The following is a 22,533-nucleotide window of genomic DNA, read 5'->3' on the forward strand; positions in this document are numbered from 1 at the left end:
TCTCTAGTTGCTGTGAGCAGGGGCTACTCTTCGTTGCGGTGCGTGGGCTTCTCATTGCGGTGGCTTCTCTTGTTGTGGAGTGTGGGCTCTAGGCGCGCGGGCTTCAGTAGCTGTGGCTCACAGGCTTAGTTACTCCACAGCATGTGGGATCTTCCCAGACCAGGGATCAAACCCATGTTCCCTTCCTTGACAGGCGGATTCTTAACCACTGCGCCACCAGGGAAACCCTGAAAATGAGGTTTTTGATGAAGGTAATATTTTAAATCTTTGGGAGGAGGGTGGGTAACATTTATTAAATTTTGTCAAGACAACTGGCTATCCTTTTTCTTTTCTTTCATTTTTATTGGGGTATAGTTGATTTACAGTGTTGTGTTAGTTTCAGGTATACAGCAAAGTGAATCTGTTATACATATACATATATCCACCCTTTTTAGATTCTTTTCCCATAGAGGCCATTACAGAGTATTCAGTAGAATTCCCTGTGCTATACAAGAGGTCCTTATTAGTTATCTCTTTTATGTACAGTAGTGTGTATGTGTCAATCCCAATCTCCCAATCTATCCCTCTTCCCCCTTATCCCCCGGTAACCATGAGTTTATTTTCTATATCTGTAAGTCTACTTCTGTTTTGTAGGTAAATTCATTGGTAATCTTTTTTAAGATTCCACATGTAATCAATATCTCATGATATTTGTCTTTCTCTGTCTGACTTAACTTCACTTAGTATGATAATCTCGAGGTCTATCCATGTTGCTGCAAATGGCATTATTTTGTTCTTTTTTATGGCTGAGTAATATTCCATTGTATATATGTACCACATCTTTATCCATTCCTCTGTTGATGGACATTTAGGTTGCTTCCATGTCCTGGCTATTGTAAATAGTGCTGCAGTGAACACTGGGGTGCATGTATCCTTTTGAATTATGGTTTTCTCTGGATATAAGCCCAGGAGGGGGATTGCTGGATCATATGGTAGCTCTATTTTTAGTTTCTTTAAGGAACTTCCAGACTGTTCTCCATAGTGGCTGTACCTGTTTACATTACCACCAACAGTGTAGGAAGGTTCCCTTTTCTCCACACCCTCTCCAGCATTTATTGTTTGCAGATTTTTTTTGATGATGGCCATTCTGAACAGTGTGAAGTGACACTCATTGTAGTTTTGATTTGCATTTCTCTAATAATTAGTGATGTTGAGCAGCTTTTCATGTGCTTTTTAACCATCTGTATGTCTTCTTTTGATGCACGTCCCAGAGTAATGAAAATAAAAACAAAAATAAACAAATGGGACCAAATTAAACTTAAAAGCTTTTGCACACCAAGGGAAACCATAAACAAAATGAAAAGACAACTTTCAGAGTGGAAGAAAACATTTGAAAACAAAGCAACCAACAAGGGATTAATCTCCAAAATATACAAACAGCTCATGCAGCTCAATGTCAAAAAAACAAACAACCCAATCAAAAAATGGGTGGGGGCTTCCCTGGTGGCGCGGTAGTTGGGAGTCCGCCTGCCGATGCGGGGACACGGGTTCGTGCCCCGGTCTGGGAGGATCCCACATGCCGCGGAGCGGCTGTGCCCGTGAGCCATGGCCGCTGGGCCTGCGCGTCCGGAACCTGTGCTCCGCGGCGGGAGAGGCCGCAGCAGTGAGAGGCCCGCGTACCGCAAAAAAAAAAAAAAAAAAAAAAAAAAAAAATGGGTGGAAGTTCTAAGTAGACATTTCTGGCTATCCTTTTATAAAGAGAATTTATTTCTGATTTTTTTTGTGTGTGTACATACATAACGATACAATCAGAGGAGATTTGGGGCTTTCTCTTTTGGTCCAGGGACTTACTGGCTTAATGTGTCATATTGGGACTCCTGTTAGAGGGTCACCAGAATAAATGAGAAGGATATAAGGCTTAAAAGTACAAACAATTTTTTATGATGATATATGATGTAAGAGTGAACACATAAGTATGATTGAATGACCAGGATGGAGTAGAGATGTGAGCTTGCTGGGCACGTCTGGTAGTAATCACAGTTATCCCCTGATAAGCTCTTGACAAAACAAGTGCTTACCTTGGCAATGACCAGCCCTCTAGCTGTGCTGAGTGCTCGGGGGAGCACTGCCCATCCCGGGAGCTCCAGACATGAATGCTGCATGTCCCCCTGGCAGGAAGGAGCTGCTCCTTATGTTTAGGGGGGCCCGCCATTGGTCTAGCTGGGAACACAGAGGAATGGGTATCACTGTACAGGTGGCTTCTAGCTTCCTTGCTTCTACTACCAGCTCTCTGGATCAAGGGTAGTAGAAGGCAACAATAAAATACGCTTGGGTTTTTACTGAAACTCTTGGTGTAAATGTGTGCTCTTTGTGTTAGGTCTAACCCACATAAACAAAAGCAAGACACATTGTAGTGGAACTGCAGAAGTTAGAGGATACAGAGAAAACCTTAAAAGGGGTGGATGGGAGGAGAGGAGGGAAAGAGGCAGGTGATAACTGGAGAAAGATTTAGGAAAAGGGGAGGTTTTTTTGGCTTGTTTTCTTGATTTTGTTTCTGAAGATGAGAGTGATTTTGTTTCTGAAGATGAGGCTATTTATGCTGAGGGGAAGAAACTGTTTTTAAAAGGGTTTAAGATAGAGGAGAAAATTCTCTCCAGGATCTCATCAATGGTCATGACTTCAAAGACCACTTAAGCTATTATTCCTAGTCCCCTCCTTCAAAATCCATATTCTCAACTACCTACCTGACTTTAGCCTTATCTGTAATATCTTAATTTCTTGAATGGAGAATCCATTAGTGTAGTTAATGAATAATTGGAAATTAATTAAAAACCCCCCAATTCAGGAGGGAGGCAAGTTCTTTTAAAGGATAAGGTCCAGAGCATAGGGGACACAAAGTTTAGTCTTGGATAGAGAGGAGTGAGTGAGGTATTGATGAATAAAGATAGAAGAAAACTAACATACAAAATACAACAAAAGATAGCATCTTTCTGTGGGAAGCAATATGCACCTCCTTTCACACGCTGGGCACCAGTGGGAATGCCTTTTTCTAACCTTGGCAGGTTGGGGGAGGGTGCTTCTCAGGTTTCCATGAAAGGAATTGTGACCGAGTCCCATGTCGCACCTATTGGTCAGTTGAATTTGGGGAAACTGGTCCTTTATAGCCATCTCTGGTACTTCATTGTGCTAAATGGTGTGAAGCCTCTTCCGAGCTGAGCCGAGAGAAGATGCTAGCAGGTGAGGCTTGCCTTGATGGACGGACTGACAGGGTCGTAATGCATGGGTGAGTCTACTTGGCCTAAAGGACTAGGAACAAAGTGAGCAAATTAGAGCGGGGATCATCTGCTGAGAGTCAGGGAGTGTGGAACAGAGAGGGGCTGAGGATAGTGTGTCAAGGAAGTTGCTAAAAGAATTGCCTAGGGCTTCCCTGGTGGCGCGGTGGTTGAGAATCCGCCTGCCGATGCAGGAGACGCGGGTTCGTGCCCCGGTCCGGGAAGATCCCACATGCCGCGGAGCGGCTGGGCCCGTGAGCCATGGCCGCTGAGCCTGCGCGTCCGGAGCCTGCGCTCCGCAATGGGAGAGGCCACAACAGTGAGAGGCCCGCGTACCGCAAAAAAAAAAAAAAAAAAAAAAAAGAATTGCCTAATAGCATCAAGGTGCCAAGTGAAGTTCTTAACCCTTCTCTCCATATGTAAAAGGGAGATAAGGAATGATTTCCTGTTTCATTTTACCTAAAATATCACCACTTCTTTCACTCACTAGTACTACTGCAAAATGATTATATGTCTGAATTTTCCCAAGGACTCATGCATTTCAAACAGCTGGCCTGTAATATCAGGGATTCAGGAACAGTCAATATTTGTACAGCCTTGTGTTACTTAAGGTTGCAAATCATTGCCTCTCAGTAGAATACAAGCAGTTTTGTGATCTCTGAACGGGCTTATTTTTTTCTTATTGCAGACATTATCTTAGTCTTTTGTTGAGAAAGAAGCTAAAGTGGAAAGGCCCCCTTGGCTTGGTGATTAAGAACACAAGTTTCTGGAGAGAGACTCTGAGTGTGAATCCTGATTTCACTATTAGAGCCCTGGGATCTTGCAAGCCACTCAACTTCTTTGGGTCTCAGTTTCCTCATCCTGCATAATGTGAATAATAATAGCATGGGCCCCATCATATTGTTGTGGGAATAAAAGGACATAATCTAGATAAAGCGCCTTGCACAGTAGCGGGATCTAGTAAACACTGAATGCATCCTGGCTGTATGTAACATGTGTATTATTAATGTTAAAAGATGCTGGGTAGTCTATGAATTACTAAAAAATAAATCAGAAGTTTACAGCTTGAGAGAAGAGATGCATCAGATCATTTATATGAGGATGGTAAATATCTAGCCTAATTTCCACCGGCAACACACGGCAGATATCACTAATCAATCTTGAAATTCTTTCCTGCGGAACTCAATTAGGAGTTCAGAATCCTCCAACATGATATTTTATGTGATCGCTACCAACTGATTAGAGTTGACCCTTAAAATGAAACCCATTTGCCACCCCTAGTTGTACTCAACAGGCGAGGAAGTGACCTTCCTAGTGTGACCCCGGTGCTTAGTGTCAGAGCCTGGACAAAAATAGAGCCTCTTCTTGCGTTATTGACTATAGCCATCACTGTATAATTTACGGCCTTATATAATACAAAATCTTAAAAGGATCTAAAAAACCTCTTTGAAGGAAAAGGGCAGTTGGAAGAAAATTTGGGGGCTGAAGGAAATGGGAAATGGGAAGTTATTATTGTCTATACCTGAACTCTTTTCAAACTTCATTACTGGTTGCAGTTTGGATAAGGGAAAAAAATAAGATGAGTGCAGAAACCATACATTCTGCACCATTCCAAGAAACTTTGTTTACTAATTCAACAAACATATATTTGGTAGAAATGAGATTGCATGGAGAAAGAGGTTCCTCTCTACCCTGGACAGAGAGAAAGAGAAAGAATTCCTACAAGATATGGACAAAACTGGGTACATCAGTAATGCTCATTTCAGTAAAGGCATGTACAGGGTACCTGCGGAACAAAGTGGTCAGTTCTACCCAGGGGAATGGGAATCAGGAAGACTGTTTGACCTGAAACTTCAAGGAAAAAATAACCTCATAACCAAGAGATCCTGGAAAATGTTAGCAACCGTTACTGGCAAGACAGAAGTTACATTTTTAGGTGATGAAATATTTGTGCACTTGAATTTACTTTGTTATAAATCACTCCTAATAGTCCGTGCGGTTTTGTTAAGGAGAGGCCATAATGAATGCTGCCGCCTGCCGCAAGACTAATATCACAAAGCAATGTTTGCCACACTCACATCTTCAGGAGCAGATTCTTTTGCATATTTGCCTGACGGGCAAATACGCTTCCTAGTCTAACAGACTCTCCTTGCGTGTCTGTAAGGCTGATGTCAAGGAGTTCACAATCTGACACAGCGTGGTGTCAGGGTTCACGTAGGTTTGAGCCCTGTAGGCTCAAACCTGTGTGAACCCTGTAGGCTCAAACCTGCAAGACCAAACTGATGCTTTACCCTGTTTGACGTCATGGTCTTAAAATCAAATTTGCTTACCCTCATTCTTTCATTGTTAAACACTCTCTGGTTATTGTTCTGCTGTTTAGGTAAGGGAAGAAAATAAAGAGCCTCTATCCTGAAAATCCTGGTCTATAAACAAACTCTTGGTGGCTGCAGACCAGCCATCCAGATGCCCTTGGTCAACTGGTGGACAATGAAACCTAGGGCCAAGTAGGTTACCCAACCTGTTAAGGCTAAAGTTGTTGGACTGACTTCTAAAAGTGTTTTTCCATTCTCTTTGCCAGGGATAAGGGGTCGAGAAAATCCAGCTTGCCTAGAGCTTCATGACTAATGAAAGGCTCTACCCCAATGTGGACCATGGCAAAATATCATTGACCCAAATCCTGTGCTGAATCTACACCACTGAGGGACGCTGACCTAGCTTCCACGTGGCCTTTACTTTCTCCCTTTACATTTGGATTTAGGTTGCTGCAGATGCCAAGAGACAAAGGTTCCTTTGGGTCAAGGACTTGGTGTGAAATGTGCAGTCACTCCATTAGGAGCCATTGACATGAAATTTGAGGCTGATCCTGGGATGCCCTTGGATAGTATCATATGTAGATTGGACTTTTTCAGAGGAAATTTAGCTAAGACAAATGTCAGTTTTACCCAGTGGTAGCTCTTAGTGCTTGAGACCACCATGGGGTTTGGGGCAAGATTGGAAGTTAAGATGGGTTAGGAGGAATGGTGCATTTCAGGGCACAGTATGAGGGAGGGGGCAGGAGTGGATAGAGTTGCCATGGATACCGTGGGCAGGAGTCTAGAGTCTAGAGTCCCTTCAGATGTTGTTGAACACTTATTTGGAGGAACAGCCGGCCTCGGGGAAGAGCAATGAGGCAGGTCTGTCACCACCAAGAGCCTCTCTTCTCTGGTCTGGGCAACTCAGATGTGCATCCAAATTTGTAGACCCCTCTGAGCAAAGCAAAACTCTAAGGCAGCCAAGGTATTTACTGCCTGTTGTTACCAGAGCACACCTCCGGGGGCTCTACCTCCTACATCAAGCAGTTTATAACGACATACAGTACAATGCTGCAGTAACTATTAATGTTCTCCACATCACTGCGTTTCTGGTGGGCCTTTAGTACCTTGTATAGAGGGCTGCCCTGGGGGTACGACTGGCTGGCCATTCCTATTAGAGAGAACCAGTAGTGCCCGGGGAAGAAAAGCCAGGATGCCTGCTCTGAGCCCACATGCTGGCCCAGCTGCCAGAGAGGAGGGGTCTCTGAAGCCCCTTTCATCCAGCTGAGCATGGGTGGGCGGGGCTGAGAGCTGAGTCCTGAGAACAGAAGAGCAGCCAGGAGGCTGAAGCAGCCAACTCTGGCTGCAGGGCTGGGCTCACCAAACGATGGTCCTATTGTGCTAAGTGTCCTGAAGTAGAACATCTTAAAACGTGATAAAAATATAATTTTTAAAGAAATGTGAGTCTCAGTGTTCAGAGCTTCTCATATTAGTGACAAACTCTTCTGTGTTCCATTTTGGCCTTTGACCTCATGCCACTTTTCTATTTTCCTGACTCTCTCTCCTCTGTTTATTCAACACATTCATACACCATCTATTTTGTTTAGGCACAGTTCTAGGCACTGGAGGTGAGACCAACTCTCCGCTCTCTTGGATACTATGTTCTAGTGGAGGAACAGACAAAAACAAAGACATAAGTATATACTACATATATTATATTACACCATATCACATCACACCATATAGTATCATATCACACCACATCACATCATATCATATCATATACACATTTTTTAAAAAGGTGGTGTTGAGTCTCTCCTCCCCTGGGGAGGAGAGAAGGAGGGGTCAGAGAGAGGTGTCTCTTGCACATTGCACCTTCTCTGGCCTAGAGCATGAATTTCCTCCTGTGGTTGAAAACTTGGGCTGGGGAATAAGTGTTCCCTTCAATAGGAGCAACGCAGGAGGCAGGAAATGTGGGTGAGTCCCGCGAGCGATACTTCTGCCCTAGGCAAGGGGCACCGCCGTGTTCATATTCCCCGAGGCTGACTTGACGGATGCTGGAGAGTCCATCTCTTGAGTGTGGTTGGGTGGCAGAGAACCATGCCAGTAGTCAGGGCCAGCTCATGCTCTGGGCTTCCCATCCCGCTCTGACTGCTTCTTTATCTGTTCACCTGGATACCAGCTGTAGCAAGGTGGTGGAGGTTCTCTGCCGTCAGGGATGACATTGTGCTGGACAGCAGAGCCATCCTTACGTTTAGTGAAATGATCCTGGCCCTGTGCTCAGCCAGAGGGACTTCATCCCTGGTGACCTGGCTGGTGATGACAGGGAGGGTTTGGGGGCAGAGGGCCAGAGAGAGAGGGTGAGGGGAGCGAGCAAGTCTAGGTGGTGTTGGCACACAGTGAAGTGCATGGGAAGTGACTACTAGTGGGTGTGCAGTTACTTTTTGGGATGAGAAAATGGTCTGGAATTAGAGAGGGCTGTTGGTTGGCTGTATTAAAAACCATCCATAAGGGCTGCCCTGGTGGCGCAGTGGTTGAGAGTCCGCCTGCCGATGCAGGACACACGAGTTCGTGCCCCGGTCCGGGAAGATCCCACATGCCGTGGAGTGGCTGGGCCCGTGAGCCATGGCCGCTGAGCCTACGCATCCGGAGCCTGTGCTCTGCAAAGGGAGAGGCCACAACAGTGAGAGGCCCGCGTACTGCTAAAAAAAAAAAAAACAAAAAAAAAAACCATCCATAAAAGGTGAATTTCATGGTGTGTGAACTATATCTAATTTTGTTTACGTTTTATTTTATTTATTTATTTTTAAAAATTTTATTGGAGTATAGTTGATTTACGATTTTGTGTTAGTTTCAGGTGTACAGCAAAGAGATTCAGTTATACATACGGTGTGACTGTTTCTTTCTTTTTTTTTTTTTTTGACTGTTTCTTAATTAACAAAAACAACTTCACATTCAGTAGAAAGAGGGGAGGAGACTTGGTCTCCTGACTTCAGCTTTTATATTCTTCCCAACACGCCGCAGCCACCTCTTAATTATATTATTACGTTACCTTATTTTCCATCAAAGGAAAACAACATAAATTCAAAACCATCTGACCAATTCTGCCCCAGGGTTTCCAGGGACTTTGGGTTCCACTTTTGCTATAAGCAAAGTCATTTAATCCCAGTTCAGGCAAAAATAAAAGCAGTGCACTAACAGGAAGTCACGGCCAACACCTGTACAGGACACAGCACAAGCATGAATTACCATAAGAACAGCACGTTTCTGAATCACTGGTGTGATGAGTAAGTGGAAAAAGGGCAAATGGGGTCACAGTATTGCTGGAGGTGAGGGCTGGATTACGTTTCCCAAAATGTTGAATTCTGGAGAGGCCTGGGGTGGGGCTACGATTAAAATCAGTAACCCGGGCTTCCCTGGTGGCGCAGTGGTTGAGAGTCCGCCTGCCGATGCAGGGGGCACGGGTTCGTGTCCCGGTCCGGGAAGATCCCACATGCCGTGGAGCGGCTGGGCCCGTGAGCCATGGCCGCTGAGCCTGCGCGGCTCCGCGACAGGAGAGGCCACAGCAGTGAGAGTCCTGCGTACCACAAAAAAATAAAAAAATAAAAAAATAAATAAATAAAATCAGTAACCCCGTATTCTAAACACAAACTGACAGCAGCGGCTTGACAGGAGACAGAAAGGTAGCACACTGTGCAGAAGGTGAAAGCTTTTTGGGGGAGAGTGAAAGCGTCTTCCCGCTGCTTGCTACAACCATAGTAACACCTAGAATCCAGCGGGGGTGGGGAGCCTCACAACCTTCACCCCTTGACTTACTGGGAAATTCAGCAAAGGAATATCCCACTTATGCCACTTACGCCTGTAAGACCTAAGGGATGTCACATGCCCTTCCTGAGCCTCAGTTTCCTTATCTGTAGAGTGGGGATATTAATTGTTCATCCCTGGTAAGGTTGATATGAGGGTTAAATGAGATACTGTCTGTGCACCCTGCCTGCACACAGGAAGATGTCAAAAATAAGGTAGCCCTTCCTGGCTAGGAGGTAGCTGGGGAGGTATTGTGGCCTGATTTAACAGACAGAGAAACTGCAGCCAGAAAGAGTGATTGACAGCTTTTCAGAGACAGAACTGAATAAATTCCTGTTTTATGGCCTAGCCTAACAAGACTGCCGATGTTATCTTAAAGATAATATACAAAAAAGGTATAACAGAAGCAAAGCAGAACATGGAACCTCCCAGAGCCACTCCCCAGAGAACTCATGTTGCAAACTGTCTCCTGCCTTGTCTTTTGAAATCACAAGTCAGCTCAAGACATACTACCCAGGCTCACAAATCAAGTCAGTTCCCCTCTCCTTTCAGGAGAGATTCTAGGCTCCCTTCTGGGACATTTGAGGTCCTTCAGAGATGGGCCCAATTCCACTGCCTGGCCTTCCCTCGGGCTGCTCCTTCGCTGGGTCAGCTCTTGGCGTTTCCGTGCCATGTGGGTGACCCTACTTGCCTTAGCACCGGCCAGGGCCTCTGCGCAGATCACCCCTTCATCTCCCGCTCACCTGTGAAGGTCCATTTTAAATGCTGCTGCCCCGAGAAGCTTCTTCACTCACTGGCCTCTCATCGGTTCCTCCAACTCCCGTGCCCACATGGCTTCGATGCATCAGTGACTCCTTACACCCAAAGACTAGGGCCTGCAACCCCTGGGATGGGACAGGATGGGACAATTTTGCTGTTACATAACTTAAGGCCTTAAGTGAAACGTAGAATTGGAGACACTGAGGTCACAGATCTATATGACACCCTTATCTTAATTTTTATGGTTAACTAACCAAAATAACAAGAACTAAGATTATTACTAAGCCATCGGTAATATTTTTGCACATATTATGTAATAATTCCTTAGAAATGTTTCAGAATCTACCTCTATTGCAGTTTCAGTGAGAAGCTTGTGTATGCATTTACTTTACATGCATTCCTAGAGGTATTTTGTTTTTCTCGTCTGATTTTATGACTTGAAACTGGTGATTCTTGTCATTCACCAGAAGAAATCCACTTAAATGTCTGCTTTAACTCTCTTCCTTCTCACGAATGGGGGAATGTGGTTTAAATGCTAGGGTTTACTTTCCTGTCATTCTTAATCTCTCCCCAGGAGGCATTGTAAATACCTTTGCTCCTGCCCTGCCATATGGACTATACTTCTTTTTTTTCTCCAGCAACCTTTTTTCCCCCTAATTATATCCAAAGGAGTGACATATGATATTCTGGGTGCAGAGAAAGTGTGTAGAAGAAAATAATGCAAATACCAAAATTTGGCAAAAGGAGAATGTGTCACTAGGATGTAATTACTTTAACTGTCTTACTTGGGGGCAAGGTATAGATTTCCTAATAAAAGTTCATCCAGTGGATGAATGAATGAATAATTTGTAAAGATAGAGGCAGGAGGAATAAAGTGCAGGTGAACTTAGGCTTGAAGAACTAGAATAATGACTGTTTTTATTTGGTTCAGAGCAGGAAGAACTACAAAGGCATGAGCCTATTGTTTGGGGTAGATGATGTCATGTTTACAGATGACAAAGGGAAAATGCAACTGTTTTTTAACTTTGCAATTGTGTCAAGGTTAATGATCAACACAGTGAAAAACATGGAGACCAGGAAATGGAAGCCCAAAATAGGGGAAGGAATGGGGGAAAAAAGAAAACCTAACTGTTTTGAATAAGTTCATATCCTCATTCAGGCAAATTGTGGGTAAATGGACTAGAATGCCTGTCAGTCATCTCTGAGGAATTATGGAAAACAGGAAAGTACTAAAAGACTGAAGGTAAGAAAACAGTGCCCTAATTGTCAAAAAAGGAAAGAAGGTAGAATCTAGAAACTCTCTAGGTAATTGTTAAATGAATGTTTTGTGAATTCTTGGTAGAAATTCACCAAGAGACAGCAGTGGCTTGCTGTAAATCATGCCCAGTGATCATTTCCCCTTTCAAAAGAACTATTGGCCAGTGAGATCGGGGTGTGCAACAGGTATGGTGTATCTGGATTGTAAGGAGGCATTAAATGGACAAGATGAAGAAATGCTGATTGAGTTATGAGAGAGTTAATCTGTGACTTTTTTGAAAGATGGAACCTAAGGCGTTATTGATTGAAGAATGAGCGACAGACTGGAAGAAGGTTTCTAAATACACTCTGTAGAGTTTTGATCTTGAACAGTCGTGTTCAGTGTTCGTATCAATGACTCGGCTGCACACAGTATGTCTTATCAAATTTGAGGTTTATATAAAGATAAATGATAGTGAGTTTAACCGTAGAATTAGGACCCAAAATAATTTCAGCAAGGTGGTACAGCAGCCTGATGTCAACAAGGTGGAATGTCATGGCTGGAAAGGTAAAGTTTTGCATTGATTGATGGGTGGCTCTGTGAGAGCCAACAGTACGTTCTGGACACCAGAAAACTGAATACAAGCCTTGGAATCTTGTTGGAAGTATTTGTATCCAATAACCAGAAAATAATTGATAATATGTTTTTTTTAAATAGGAGTATGGTGTTTGGATGAAAAATATTCCATCCTTCGTTTGCAGGGCAAACAACGTCTGGAGCACAGTGTTCAGTTTTGGGTGCTGAAAGTTAAAAGGGACTTCGATACACTGGAGGATATCCCAGAACAGACACTGGTATGTCCTGGGGCCCTGAAAACACCCTACGAGGGAATACTGAAGGTCCCGAGAATGCTTAGCTTCTAAAGGAGAAGACCTATGGGAAAATGAAGAGCCATTTTCATAAATCTAGGTAAGAAGGTCAGGACTACAGATGAGTGAGAACGTTGGTGTGGTCTTTCTGATGGTAAGAGTTGTCTGGCAGGGGAAAGAGGTAGTAAGCTCCCAGTCACTGGAACTGTCAGATCAACAAGGCTGAAGAACCCCTTACAGATGATGTGGCAAAGTGATTTCCTGGACTGAATAGGGGTTGTGCTCTGTGGCCTCTAAGGGCCGCCAGGGCCAGGCTCTATAGACAGGGGGTCCTCTCCCACACAGGCTGAGCGGGCCCCAGCCATGGGGCAGGAAGTCAGCAGAGAAGGCTGGGAAGACAGACTTCTTGGGCTCCAGGCCCTCTCCTCACTGCAGGTGCTGTCCCGCCATTGGCACGCCTCTTAGTTCCCACGGATTTCTGGGGTGCTGACAGTTTTGTTCACCATGTATTTCTTGTCCCTTTAGCTGTCTTCTTTGGCTATCGGGAGTCCAGTGGAGGTGGGACCAGAGCAAAAGTGAGTGGGAGCAGGAGGTCATGGGGATGGCCTGGGTCATCTCATGGGTGGAATGGATGGTATGCGCAGGTGGTGTGCTGGCCTAAAGGACCAGTAGTGGGGCAGCCATCGGCAGGGGGTGACTGCTGACCACGGGCTGGAAGAGCCTGATCTGTGTTGCCATGTGAGGGTGATGGTAATGGAAAGAATGAGACGCGAGGGAATTGCAAGGTCTCCCTGACAGCCAGACAAGAAAAATGAGATAATCCGCAGGAGTGGGGACAGTGATGAGTGCTCCCCAGCTTTAAAGTCAGGGAGCCTCAGGGTGGAATCCTGGCACTACCACTAGTCAACTGTGTGTCCCTGGGCAAGTCATTTAACTCCTTGAGCCTCTCTTTCCTCTCTAGTCTGAAGGGCTGAGTAATACCAACTCCCGGTTGTCGGGACAGTAGTGGATTCTCAGGTGCCCGATGGGAAGCATGTGCCTGGCACAAAGGGAGTCTTGAAAGGAAGTTCATCTGTGCTCTTCTCCTTTCCCTGGCTTCTTTGTTCTCCTTTTTTTTTTTCTTTTTCATTTACTTTTCTTAACAGCGATAGGCTGGCCGAAGCCAGATGCAGTGCCCCATTTCTAAGCAGGGTTGGGGCAAACACTCCTGTGAAAACCTGACAAAGAGGGTGGGTCGAGGGTTGAAGGCTCCATGGCTGGCGGGTCAAGGCCACCAGTTTGTCCTTCCAGGGCCATTACTTCAATAGAATATTCCCTTGTGCAAGAGATGAAATACCATCTCCAGCAACATGGTTGTTGTACCTAACAACCCCCCTACCCCTCAAGGAAACCACCTGGAGCTCCAGGGGTGTTAGTTCAAATGAGATGTGTCTGTCTTTCCTATTCACATGGCAAGTCGTGCTTAGACACTAGCCATCTTCCTTGTGGCGGCAACCATTTAAGCCAAATTTCTTGCTCTTCCCATGTCCCCTTTCTTTTCAAACTACCCCCATATCCCCCGCCCATCAGACATCTAGGCAACTACTCCACTCTCCTCCACTCATGAACACTCTCCATTTATATTTTTAGTAGTATCTTGGAAAAATGCACCCATCTTTTGAAGAAACAAAACCTGAAATCCAAATGTACACATGGGGTATCCCTCCAAGCATGAGGGAATGCACCACAACAGCACTGGTGTGTGCTGCATTAATGATGGAAAGCTTCCTTTTCCTTAGGTCTTCCATTTTGGGGGCAATCATAGAGCAAGACTACTTGTACATGAAGTCATAAAATTGCCCCCCAAAATGAGCAGGACATGGCAAGCTATTAAGAAACAATTGAGAAAAGTAAAGAGAGAAGCTAACTGGATTCTAGGCAGTTTGGGGGTTTCTGGGGACCAGAGTGTAGCCACAGTCTAACCTTGGGGAACACTAAAACATCAATAAGCCTGGCCCTGAGTGTCTGATGGTGAGCTTGGGGCCTGGCTGAGGGTAGGCCCTGAAGTGCTGGTGGGTGGACGTAGGTACACTGTATATCACTGTTTGACCACCTTCTCTACAAGCCACAGGTTTGACCATTGGCATGTCAGTTGTTAGACAGTTTTTTGTTGTTGGTGTTGTTTTTTGGTCTTTTTTAACACATACTTCTCCAACAGATGTTTTTTTTCTTTAAAGGAATGGGTTTTGAAGAGAAAAAAAAGTGTGTCAGAAAAGTATAGAATAGAAAATAAATACAAATGTAAGCTGTTTTGTTAATTGCTTTATAACCACAGCAAATTAGTACAGAGAATGCCCTGTACAAAGCAACACAATAGGGACTTCCCTGGTGGTCCAGTGGTAAAGAATCCGCCTTCCAACGCAGGCGACACAGGTTTGATCTCTGGTCGGGGAACTAAGATCTCACATGCCATGGGGCAACTAAGCTCACGCGCCATAACTCCTGAGCCCATGCACCTCAACTAGAGAGCCCGCGTACCGCAAACTACAGAGCCCACACGCCCTGGAGCCTGCACACCACAACTAGAGAGAGAAAACCCCCACGCCACAACTAGAGAGAAGCCTGTGCACCACAACGAAAGATCCCACATGCCTCAACGAAGATCCCGTGTGCCGCATCTAAGACCCGATGCAGCCAAATAAATTTTAAAAAACAAAACAAAAAAACAAACCACAATAAAGGTTCAAGGATGGAGCTGTTCTCTTAGGCAAAGCTGAAGATTTCAGTCTCTGGTATTTGGAATTTAGGCTGCAGTCCTTGTGTTTGGATGGATCACTGGGTGTGTGGCACAGTCCATGCTTTTAACCAGATTTGAACAGAAGAATGGCCACGTGGCACAGGTAGAAGTAGATGAAGTGTTGATTTCATGTGTTACATAACTACTGAAGTTCCTCCACATGATGCAGTGCCAGGTGGGGTTGTACTTCTTGTCAAACGCTTTCTTTCTTTCTTTTTTTTTTTTTTTTTGTTGTGGTACGCGGGCCTCTCACTGTTGTGGCCTCTCCCGTTGCGGAGCACAGGCTCCGGACGCGCAGGCTCAGCGGCCATGGCTCACGGACCCAGCCGCTCCGCGGCATGTGGGATCTTCCCGGACCGGGGCACGAACCCGTGTCCCCTGCATCGGCAGGCGGATTCTCAACCACTGCGCCCCCAGGGAAGCCCTCAAACGCTTTCTTGATATCACACTTTTTCCTCTAACCTTCCAACACAAGCTCAGTGACCCTCCTACCAACATGTCTCCTTAAATTGCTGAAAATGTACCTCTTTAGAGAAGGAACTCTTGCTCCCACAGGTATGCCCTGTCTTCTCATGAGCTCAGCTTCCCTAGAGAACTCCAGTTTCCTTCCAGTACAGTCCCTGTTATTTTGTTGAGCTAGTTGGAGAGGGTTTTTGTTCTTTTTGCCTGAAGGAAGGGGAGTCTGAACAAAGTGGAAGGTGCCCAGTTGTTTCCTGAGCCTGGGGCAGCAAGAAGATGCCTGTGGGTAGGAGGGAAAATTGGCTTCGCTGAGGCAGCACTAGAAAGGCCTTTGAAATAGTTGAGGTGTGGACAGAGGTGGAAAGTCTTTATTAATTCCAAGTTTGGTCATCGTTCCTTTGTTCCATGATTAGAAAATGTAGGTTGAACCTTTAACCACAGGGCTTCATAACCATCATTGGAAACGCTTCGCATCTTATTCTCATGTTTACCATGTCTCAGCTCAGCCGAGAGAAAACAGAGCCCATCGGTGACATTAATATTCACATGGTCAACGAGACACATGAATAATGTTTGGCTCTGGGAGAGAACGTACAACAAAGATGAGAGAGATGTGAGTAAATTATTCTGACAGTGACTTAGTCATTCTGCTGCCCCACATGAATCACTTGTAGAGGCCAAACAAGTATTAATCCAGAGATGTGTCCCAAACAGAGGGACAAATCTGATATTCTGTAATAGCTCTCTTTGTCATTTATGGTCCAAAACAGATGAGCTTTGGAACAGGTTATTTTATTGCTGAAATCAATCAAGGCTGGCCTCAGGCCAGTGCTTAGAATAGCTGTTACAACTGTCTGGCAGATGGAGAGATTGCTGCCCCAGGCCTCCCGGGCTTGCCCTTCTGTTGGCCCCAACTCAAAGCCGGCCCCCAACCCCCCACCTTCCGCTCCGGTCTACAGTGGTTGCATGCCCTCCCCCACGTTTACCGGGTGGCCCAGCGCAGACCCAGCATGACCACACCTTGGCGTGATGTAGCTCGGTTCCTCTCTTTCTCAAAAACGAAACCAAACCAAACAAACCATGATTTTTCCACACTCCACAGCACAGGCTGAGTCATAAAAGCCACTGGTCATTTCGAGAATTTCCTCTCCCCTGTGGGAAAGGATTTCATGCTTGGCTACGTGCTGATGTCTTCCACTGGCCTTACTGTGGGACACAGGGAGCCTCCCACGACTCTGGTGTCGTGCTAAGAGCACTGACCGCCGAGGAGGCTGAAATTTCAGGTTCTCGTTATAGTTGTGCCACTAATGGGCTGTGTGAGCCGGGCAAGACCCTGTGCTCCTCTGGGCCTGGTTCCTCCAACTGTAGTGGGCTCAGCTTGGGCCGGGATCGGGGTCCTGCAGAGATGCTTCGGGGACTCTGCAAACTCTTGAGTCAAATTTCATTAAAAAATGAAAGTGCCTTTAAACTGCATGTGGGCTTTCTCTAGTTGTGGTGAGCGTGGGCTACTCTTCTTTGTGGTGCACAGGCTTCCCATTGCGGTGGCTTCTCTTGTTGCGGAGCACGGGCTCTAGGCACGTGGGGTTCAGTAGCTGTGGTGTGCAGGCTCAATAGTTGTAGCTCGTGCGCTCTAGAGAGCAGGCTCAGTAGTTGTGACGCACGGGCTTAGTTGCTCTGCGGCATGTGGGATCTTCCTGGACCAGGGATTGAACCCACATCTCCTGCATTGGCAGGTGGATCCTTAACCACTGCTCCACCAGGGAAGTCCCCTCGGCTGTGCATATATTGAAATCTCTTGTCGATGTGTATTGACCTGGAATTGTATATTGACCAGCCACTCCTCACTGGTCTTGTGTGAAAGTCAAGGCTATGCATGTGTCTTAGCACAGCCCCGTGGACCACACTGGATTCAAGGCTGGGCCAAGCTCAGATGCATCATTACAGAGTAATTTTCACTTGTGGGATAACTAGTGAATTGCAAACATGTGGCAATGGGAAAATATTATGTTATAGATAATTTAAGCAATGATTGTGCTTTCTGGGTGCTTTTTGCTATATAGGTATTTATGTCTTCAAGCTTTAGGGACGGTTTTCTCAAAGGGTCTCCCAAGATTGCCAGAAGAGCTGTTAAAAGCCTGGGACCATTGACAGTGTGCAGCAGGGTTTCCTTGATACTGAGCAACCCAAACAACAAGTGACTGAAGGTGATAGAAAATGTAGCTGTCATCTAATGTCCTAATTTCAACACAGTCTCCTGTTCATACATTTTTGGGTTATAATGAGCAAAGGTTATACATTTGCACTGAAATTTTTTATGTTAATGAAATAGGATACATTTCTGTTTCACAAATATCAGTATCTAGGGTAAGATTTAGTTTGAAAGAAGAGAGATGTTTTCTACTGGAAATGTTTGCAGTCCCCTGGGGTGATGACCCTTCCTATTTCTACTGCCATTCCAGCTGCAGCCACCCTTGTATGAGTGGGACGCCTATTTGGTGTGATTTGAGGCCACCAGAAAGGTCCTTGCTATTGATGTGGTTTTCTTTACCAAGAGGTAAAGCCTTTCTTCTCTCTGATGAGGCCGAACAGTTATCATGCCATGCTTCTGGAAGCAATGTCCAGAGAAGTAGAAATTCACATGAGGTTGAAAAGATTGACATTAGGACCTTCCAGGAGAGTAGGTTTTGGCTACTGTGGAATCTCCCAGCTATATAAATGGGGTAAAAAGGGGAGAATTTCAAGGGCAGTAGAAACTGGAGTTTTCTGATTTCCCCAGTGGTTTTTTTTTTTTTTTTTTTTTTTTTTTTTTTTTTTTTTTTTTTTGGCGGTATGCGGGCCTCTCACTGTTGTGGCCTCTCCCGTTGCGGAGCACAGGCTCCGGACGCACAGGCCTGGCGGCCATGGCTCACGGGCTTAGTTGCTCCGCGGCATGTGGGATCTTCCCGGACCAGGGCACGAACCTGTGTCTCCTGCATCGGCAGGCGGATTCTCAACCACTGCGCCACCAGGGAAGCCCTCCCCAGTGGTTTTGACAAGATAATTTTTGTTCTAACTCTAGAGAAAATAATTTTTTGATGATTGGGGTGGGGGGCTCCGTATTCATGAAGTACCAACTATGAACTCACTGTGGTAGGAGACACTCTTACCTGTGTGATCTCTTTAATCCTCACAACAACAACTTTGCAAGGTAGTTACTATTACTTCCAAGTTGCAGGTGAGGAAATTGAGATGTTGAGAGAGCAAATAATTTGCTCCAAGGGGTCTGCCTGGTAAAAGGCAAAACGGGACTGAAAAGCCTGGCGTTTCCTTCACGTTCCACGTCAGGGCAGAGGCTAGAGCCTGTAGCCTTTCTTCCCTTTGCTATAAATAGGAGGGGAATGTGCTTCCATGACATTGGAGATTTGTGAACACGGTCAAGATGGTGCCACCAGAGGAAGCTGGAGGGCAGCTGGGGACGCACTGTAGGAATGAACATGTTGGTACTGGGGTTTTGCCTTTGCAGGGAATCACACGGCAATCTGAGTTGAGTCATTTCTCCTGGTTTCAGCTGGAAGAAGTATAGATTAAGCTCCCGGCAAGGGAGAACTGAGGGAGAAAGCAGGATAAGCATGAGTCTCTGAACTTATCCTTGTGGGACTTTATATTTGTTACTGATTGATAAGTCATAACAAGTCTTTCTTGCCTCCAGCTGATTCTAGTTACTGATTTAACCAGGGCATGGTAATGTGGCTGCTGTTCTGTGCATGAAGCTTTTAAAGATGTCATTTTCATCCACTGGCCCAGAGCTCCTAGTGGGCAAAGGCTGTCCCATACAGCACCCTCCCCACCCAAGCCCCTGGCACACCAGCTCTCAAGCTCAGTGACCCCCCCCCCTACAGAGATGGGGCCCAGAAAAATGCACTGGAAAACAAAATCTCCACTGCTAATTTTGTTGTCATGTAATCAGGGTTGAGACTCACTCACCTAGTACCTAATAGGTGGTCAATTTATTTTTCTTGAGCAATTTAGTAAATGAAGATTGACAGTCACGGTGACCATGGAAATGTGCCACAGATCTCCTGCCAGCAGCGGGTATTTAACTGACAGCCCCAGCTGCAGCCTCTTTGAATCCACCATGGTGTTTGCACAAGGCCAAGCTTCCTGTGAGCTGCTTCCAGCCAAGGACAGAATATGGTGGGGATATTCATGGAGTCCCGTTGCTGTGGGATGCATGGCTCCTCTAATGGGCAGCTTTGGCTTGAGGACACCCTACCTGTCTGTTACAGAGTGAACTGTGTCCCCCCGAATTCATGTGTTGAAGTCCTAACCCCAGTACCTCAGAATGTGACTTGTTAAGAGGTAATTAAATTAAAATGAGATCATGATGGTGGGCCCTAACCCAATATGACTAGTGTTCTCATCAGAAGAGGAGATTAGGGTACAGGACTATACAGAGGGAAGATGAAGTGCAGACACAGGGAGAGGACAGCCATCTACAAGCCAAGAAGAAAGCCCTTGGAATAAAACCAATCCTGCCAACACCCTGATCTTGGACTTGTAGCCTCCAGAACTCTGGGAAAATTTCCGTTCTTTTTTTTTTTTTTTTTTTTTTAAATTTCCATTCTTTAAGTCACCCAGTCCACAGTCTTTTGTTCTGGCAGCCCTAGGAAAATGATTTCAGTCTATCTGAAACATTCTTAGAATGGTGCTGTAGGTTTGAGACCCTTCCTCCCCAGCCTTCCTGTGTCCCCCTCTCCCTTCACAGCTGACAGACCTGCTTTGGGTCCTGGAGGTTCTCTCTACCTCCCCCAGTTCACCCTGCTCCTTTTCCCTCACAGGTGTTTCCCTCCCCTCTTGGCATCTGCTTCTCAGAGGACCCAAACTATCACAAGTGTGTAGAAAAAAAATTATTTGGGAATGTAATACATTCCTGAGATTATTTTATTTTATTTATTTTATTTATTTATTTATTTTATTTATTTATGTGGTTGCACCAGGTCTTAGATGCAGCAGGCAGGCTCCTTACTTGCAGCTCACCAGCTCCTTAGTTGCAGCACATGGGTTCCTTAGTTGTGGCATGGGAATTCTTAGTTGCGGCATGCATGTGGAATCTAGTTCCCTGACCAGGGATCGAACCCGGGCCCCCTGCATTGGGAATGTGGAGTATTATCCACTGCACCACCAGAGAAGTCCCCTGAGATTTTTTTTTTTTCCCTTCGGTACACGGGCCTCTCACTGCTGTGGCCTCTCCCGTTGCGGAGCACAGGCTTCGGACCTGCAGGCCCAGCGGCCGTGGCTCACGGGCCCAGCCGCTCCGCGGCATGTGGGATCTTCCCAGACCAGGGCACGAACCCATGTCCCCTGCATCGGCAGGTGGACTCTCAACCACTGCGCCACCAGGGAAGCCCCCCTGAGATTATTTTAAACTAAGTTCTAATAGTAGGTGACAGTGCAAATTTATTTTGGACATCAGTCCTACTTGCCAGTATATACAGGTTTTATGCCCTGACCATGTTTCCTGCCCTGGTCCTCTGGCACCACAGCTGTTATGGGGCTTCCTACCTCTGCTTGGGAAGGGAGGGAAGGGAAATGACCCCCCATCTGGTAGGACTGTAGCATGCCAGAGCTGGAAAGGACCTCAGAGATGATCACTCAAGTCCTGTCCCTCACCTCACACCTGGAGAGACCGAGCATCCAAATGTTAAGTGTCCAGTTGACTCACCAGGGTCACAGAGCTGACAAATGGCTCTTATTGACATTTCCAGGAATGTGTGTCTTAGAAGTAAATAGAGATTGTTATTTAAAGTGACATGTTTGGCTTCCCTATGAGTTACTAGTCACTTCTACTGGTTACCTGTGGTCCTGTTAATGAAATACTGGCTTTCTAGTCACACATGCGATTAGAAGGAAAGATGCCTTTCTCCCTTTCATCAACACAAGCTGTTTCTAGGCACAGGCTTCTGACAGCATTGAAGACTGTGTTGATTTTTTATGAGCTGTCACAGAGGATAAAGCCTGGCTCAGTAACTGAAGCCATAACGTGCCCCCACAGAATAGCAAGGCCTGCCTTGGTCTGGCAGCAAACTGGATAGGGTCTGCCTCTTCCTCCATTTGTCCCCAGCAGATTTCACGTTGTATCGCCAGCAAGCTGGCTGAGCCTGCCCTCCTCAGCTTGCGGTGGAGGAGCCTGAGTGAGGGGCTAGAGATATTAGGCAGAGGCTTAGCTTCAATCCAAGGCCTCCCACCATTCTTCTTTCTTCAAAATCTAGTGAATGGCTTGTGCTGTTAATATGGAGTTTGATCTTAATTGTTAGGGAAATGGGGCATCCTCTGCTTTCCCACACCTCTCTGAATCAGGAGGCCAATTTAGAGTTCTCATAGAAAAAGAGCATCTCACAATTCCTGGGTTCCAAGAAGCCTCAGGGACCAGACAGTTTCTTTTAGAACATCAGCAATTTTGCAGGCAGTCGTGAGGCAGAGCCTAACTCCCAAAGGAGGTAGCCCAGCCACTGTAATAAAAACAGGCGGCCAGGTGCTCACTTTGGCAGCACATATTCTCAGATTGAAACAATACAGAGAAGATTAGCCTGGCCCCTGTGCAAGGATGACACACAAATTTGTGAAGAGTTCCATATTTTTTTAGAAAAAGGCAACCAGCTTTCAGGCTGCAGTTTGCTAGTTCAGTTTTTTTAAATAGTGCATTAAAATATTATTTAACTTGCTGAATTTTTGGTGCCCTCTTAAATTTCACACCCAAGGAAAGTCCCAGCTCTGGGATACCTACTGCTTTCTGTCTAGCATTTAGTCCCTTCTTCCCTGGTACCAGGACACCTAGATTCTTTGGAAAATTACCCCTCAGTCTCTATTCTTATTTGTGTGGTTTGGGTGGAATTGACTTCACCCCCAACCCAGGAATGGGCTGTGATTGGCTTAAACCAGTCAACATATCCCTTCCCCATATGACGACTGGTTCAAGGGGAGGGAGGGCAATTACGTTTGTCCAAGAAGAGTGACCTTGGGAATTACGTTGGGAATGCAGGGCCACAGACACTTTCTCCTCCTTGGGTTTGTGGTGTGAGGATGTCTAGCCAGAAATTGCTGGGACAAC

General features: G+C 45.7%; 1 non-coding gene across 1 annotated transcript; it reads left to right on the forward strand.

The window, feature by feature from the left end:
- Positions 1 to 21,957: 21,957 nt before the first annotated feature.
- LOC131754221 (U6 spliceosomal RNA) lies at positions 21,958 to 22,064 on the forward strand. Its single transcript, XR_009335252.1, has one exon. It is a non-coding gene; the product is annotated as a U6 spliceosomal RNA (small nuclear RNA).
- The last annotated feature ends 469 nt before the right edge of the window (positions 22,065 to 22,533 follow it).

The sequence above is a fragment of the Kogia breviceps genome, chromosome 3, assembly GCF_026419965.1.
Source record: "Kogia breviceps isolate mKogBre1 chromosome 3, mKogBre1 haplotype 1, whole genome shotgun sequence".
In the NCBI taxonomy this organism is placed as follows: Eukaryota; Metazoa; Chordata; class Mammalia; order Artiodactyla; family Physeteridae; genus Kogia; species Kogia breviceps.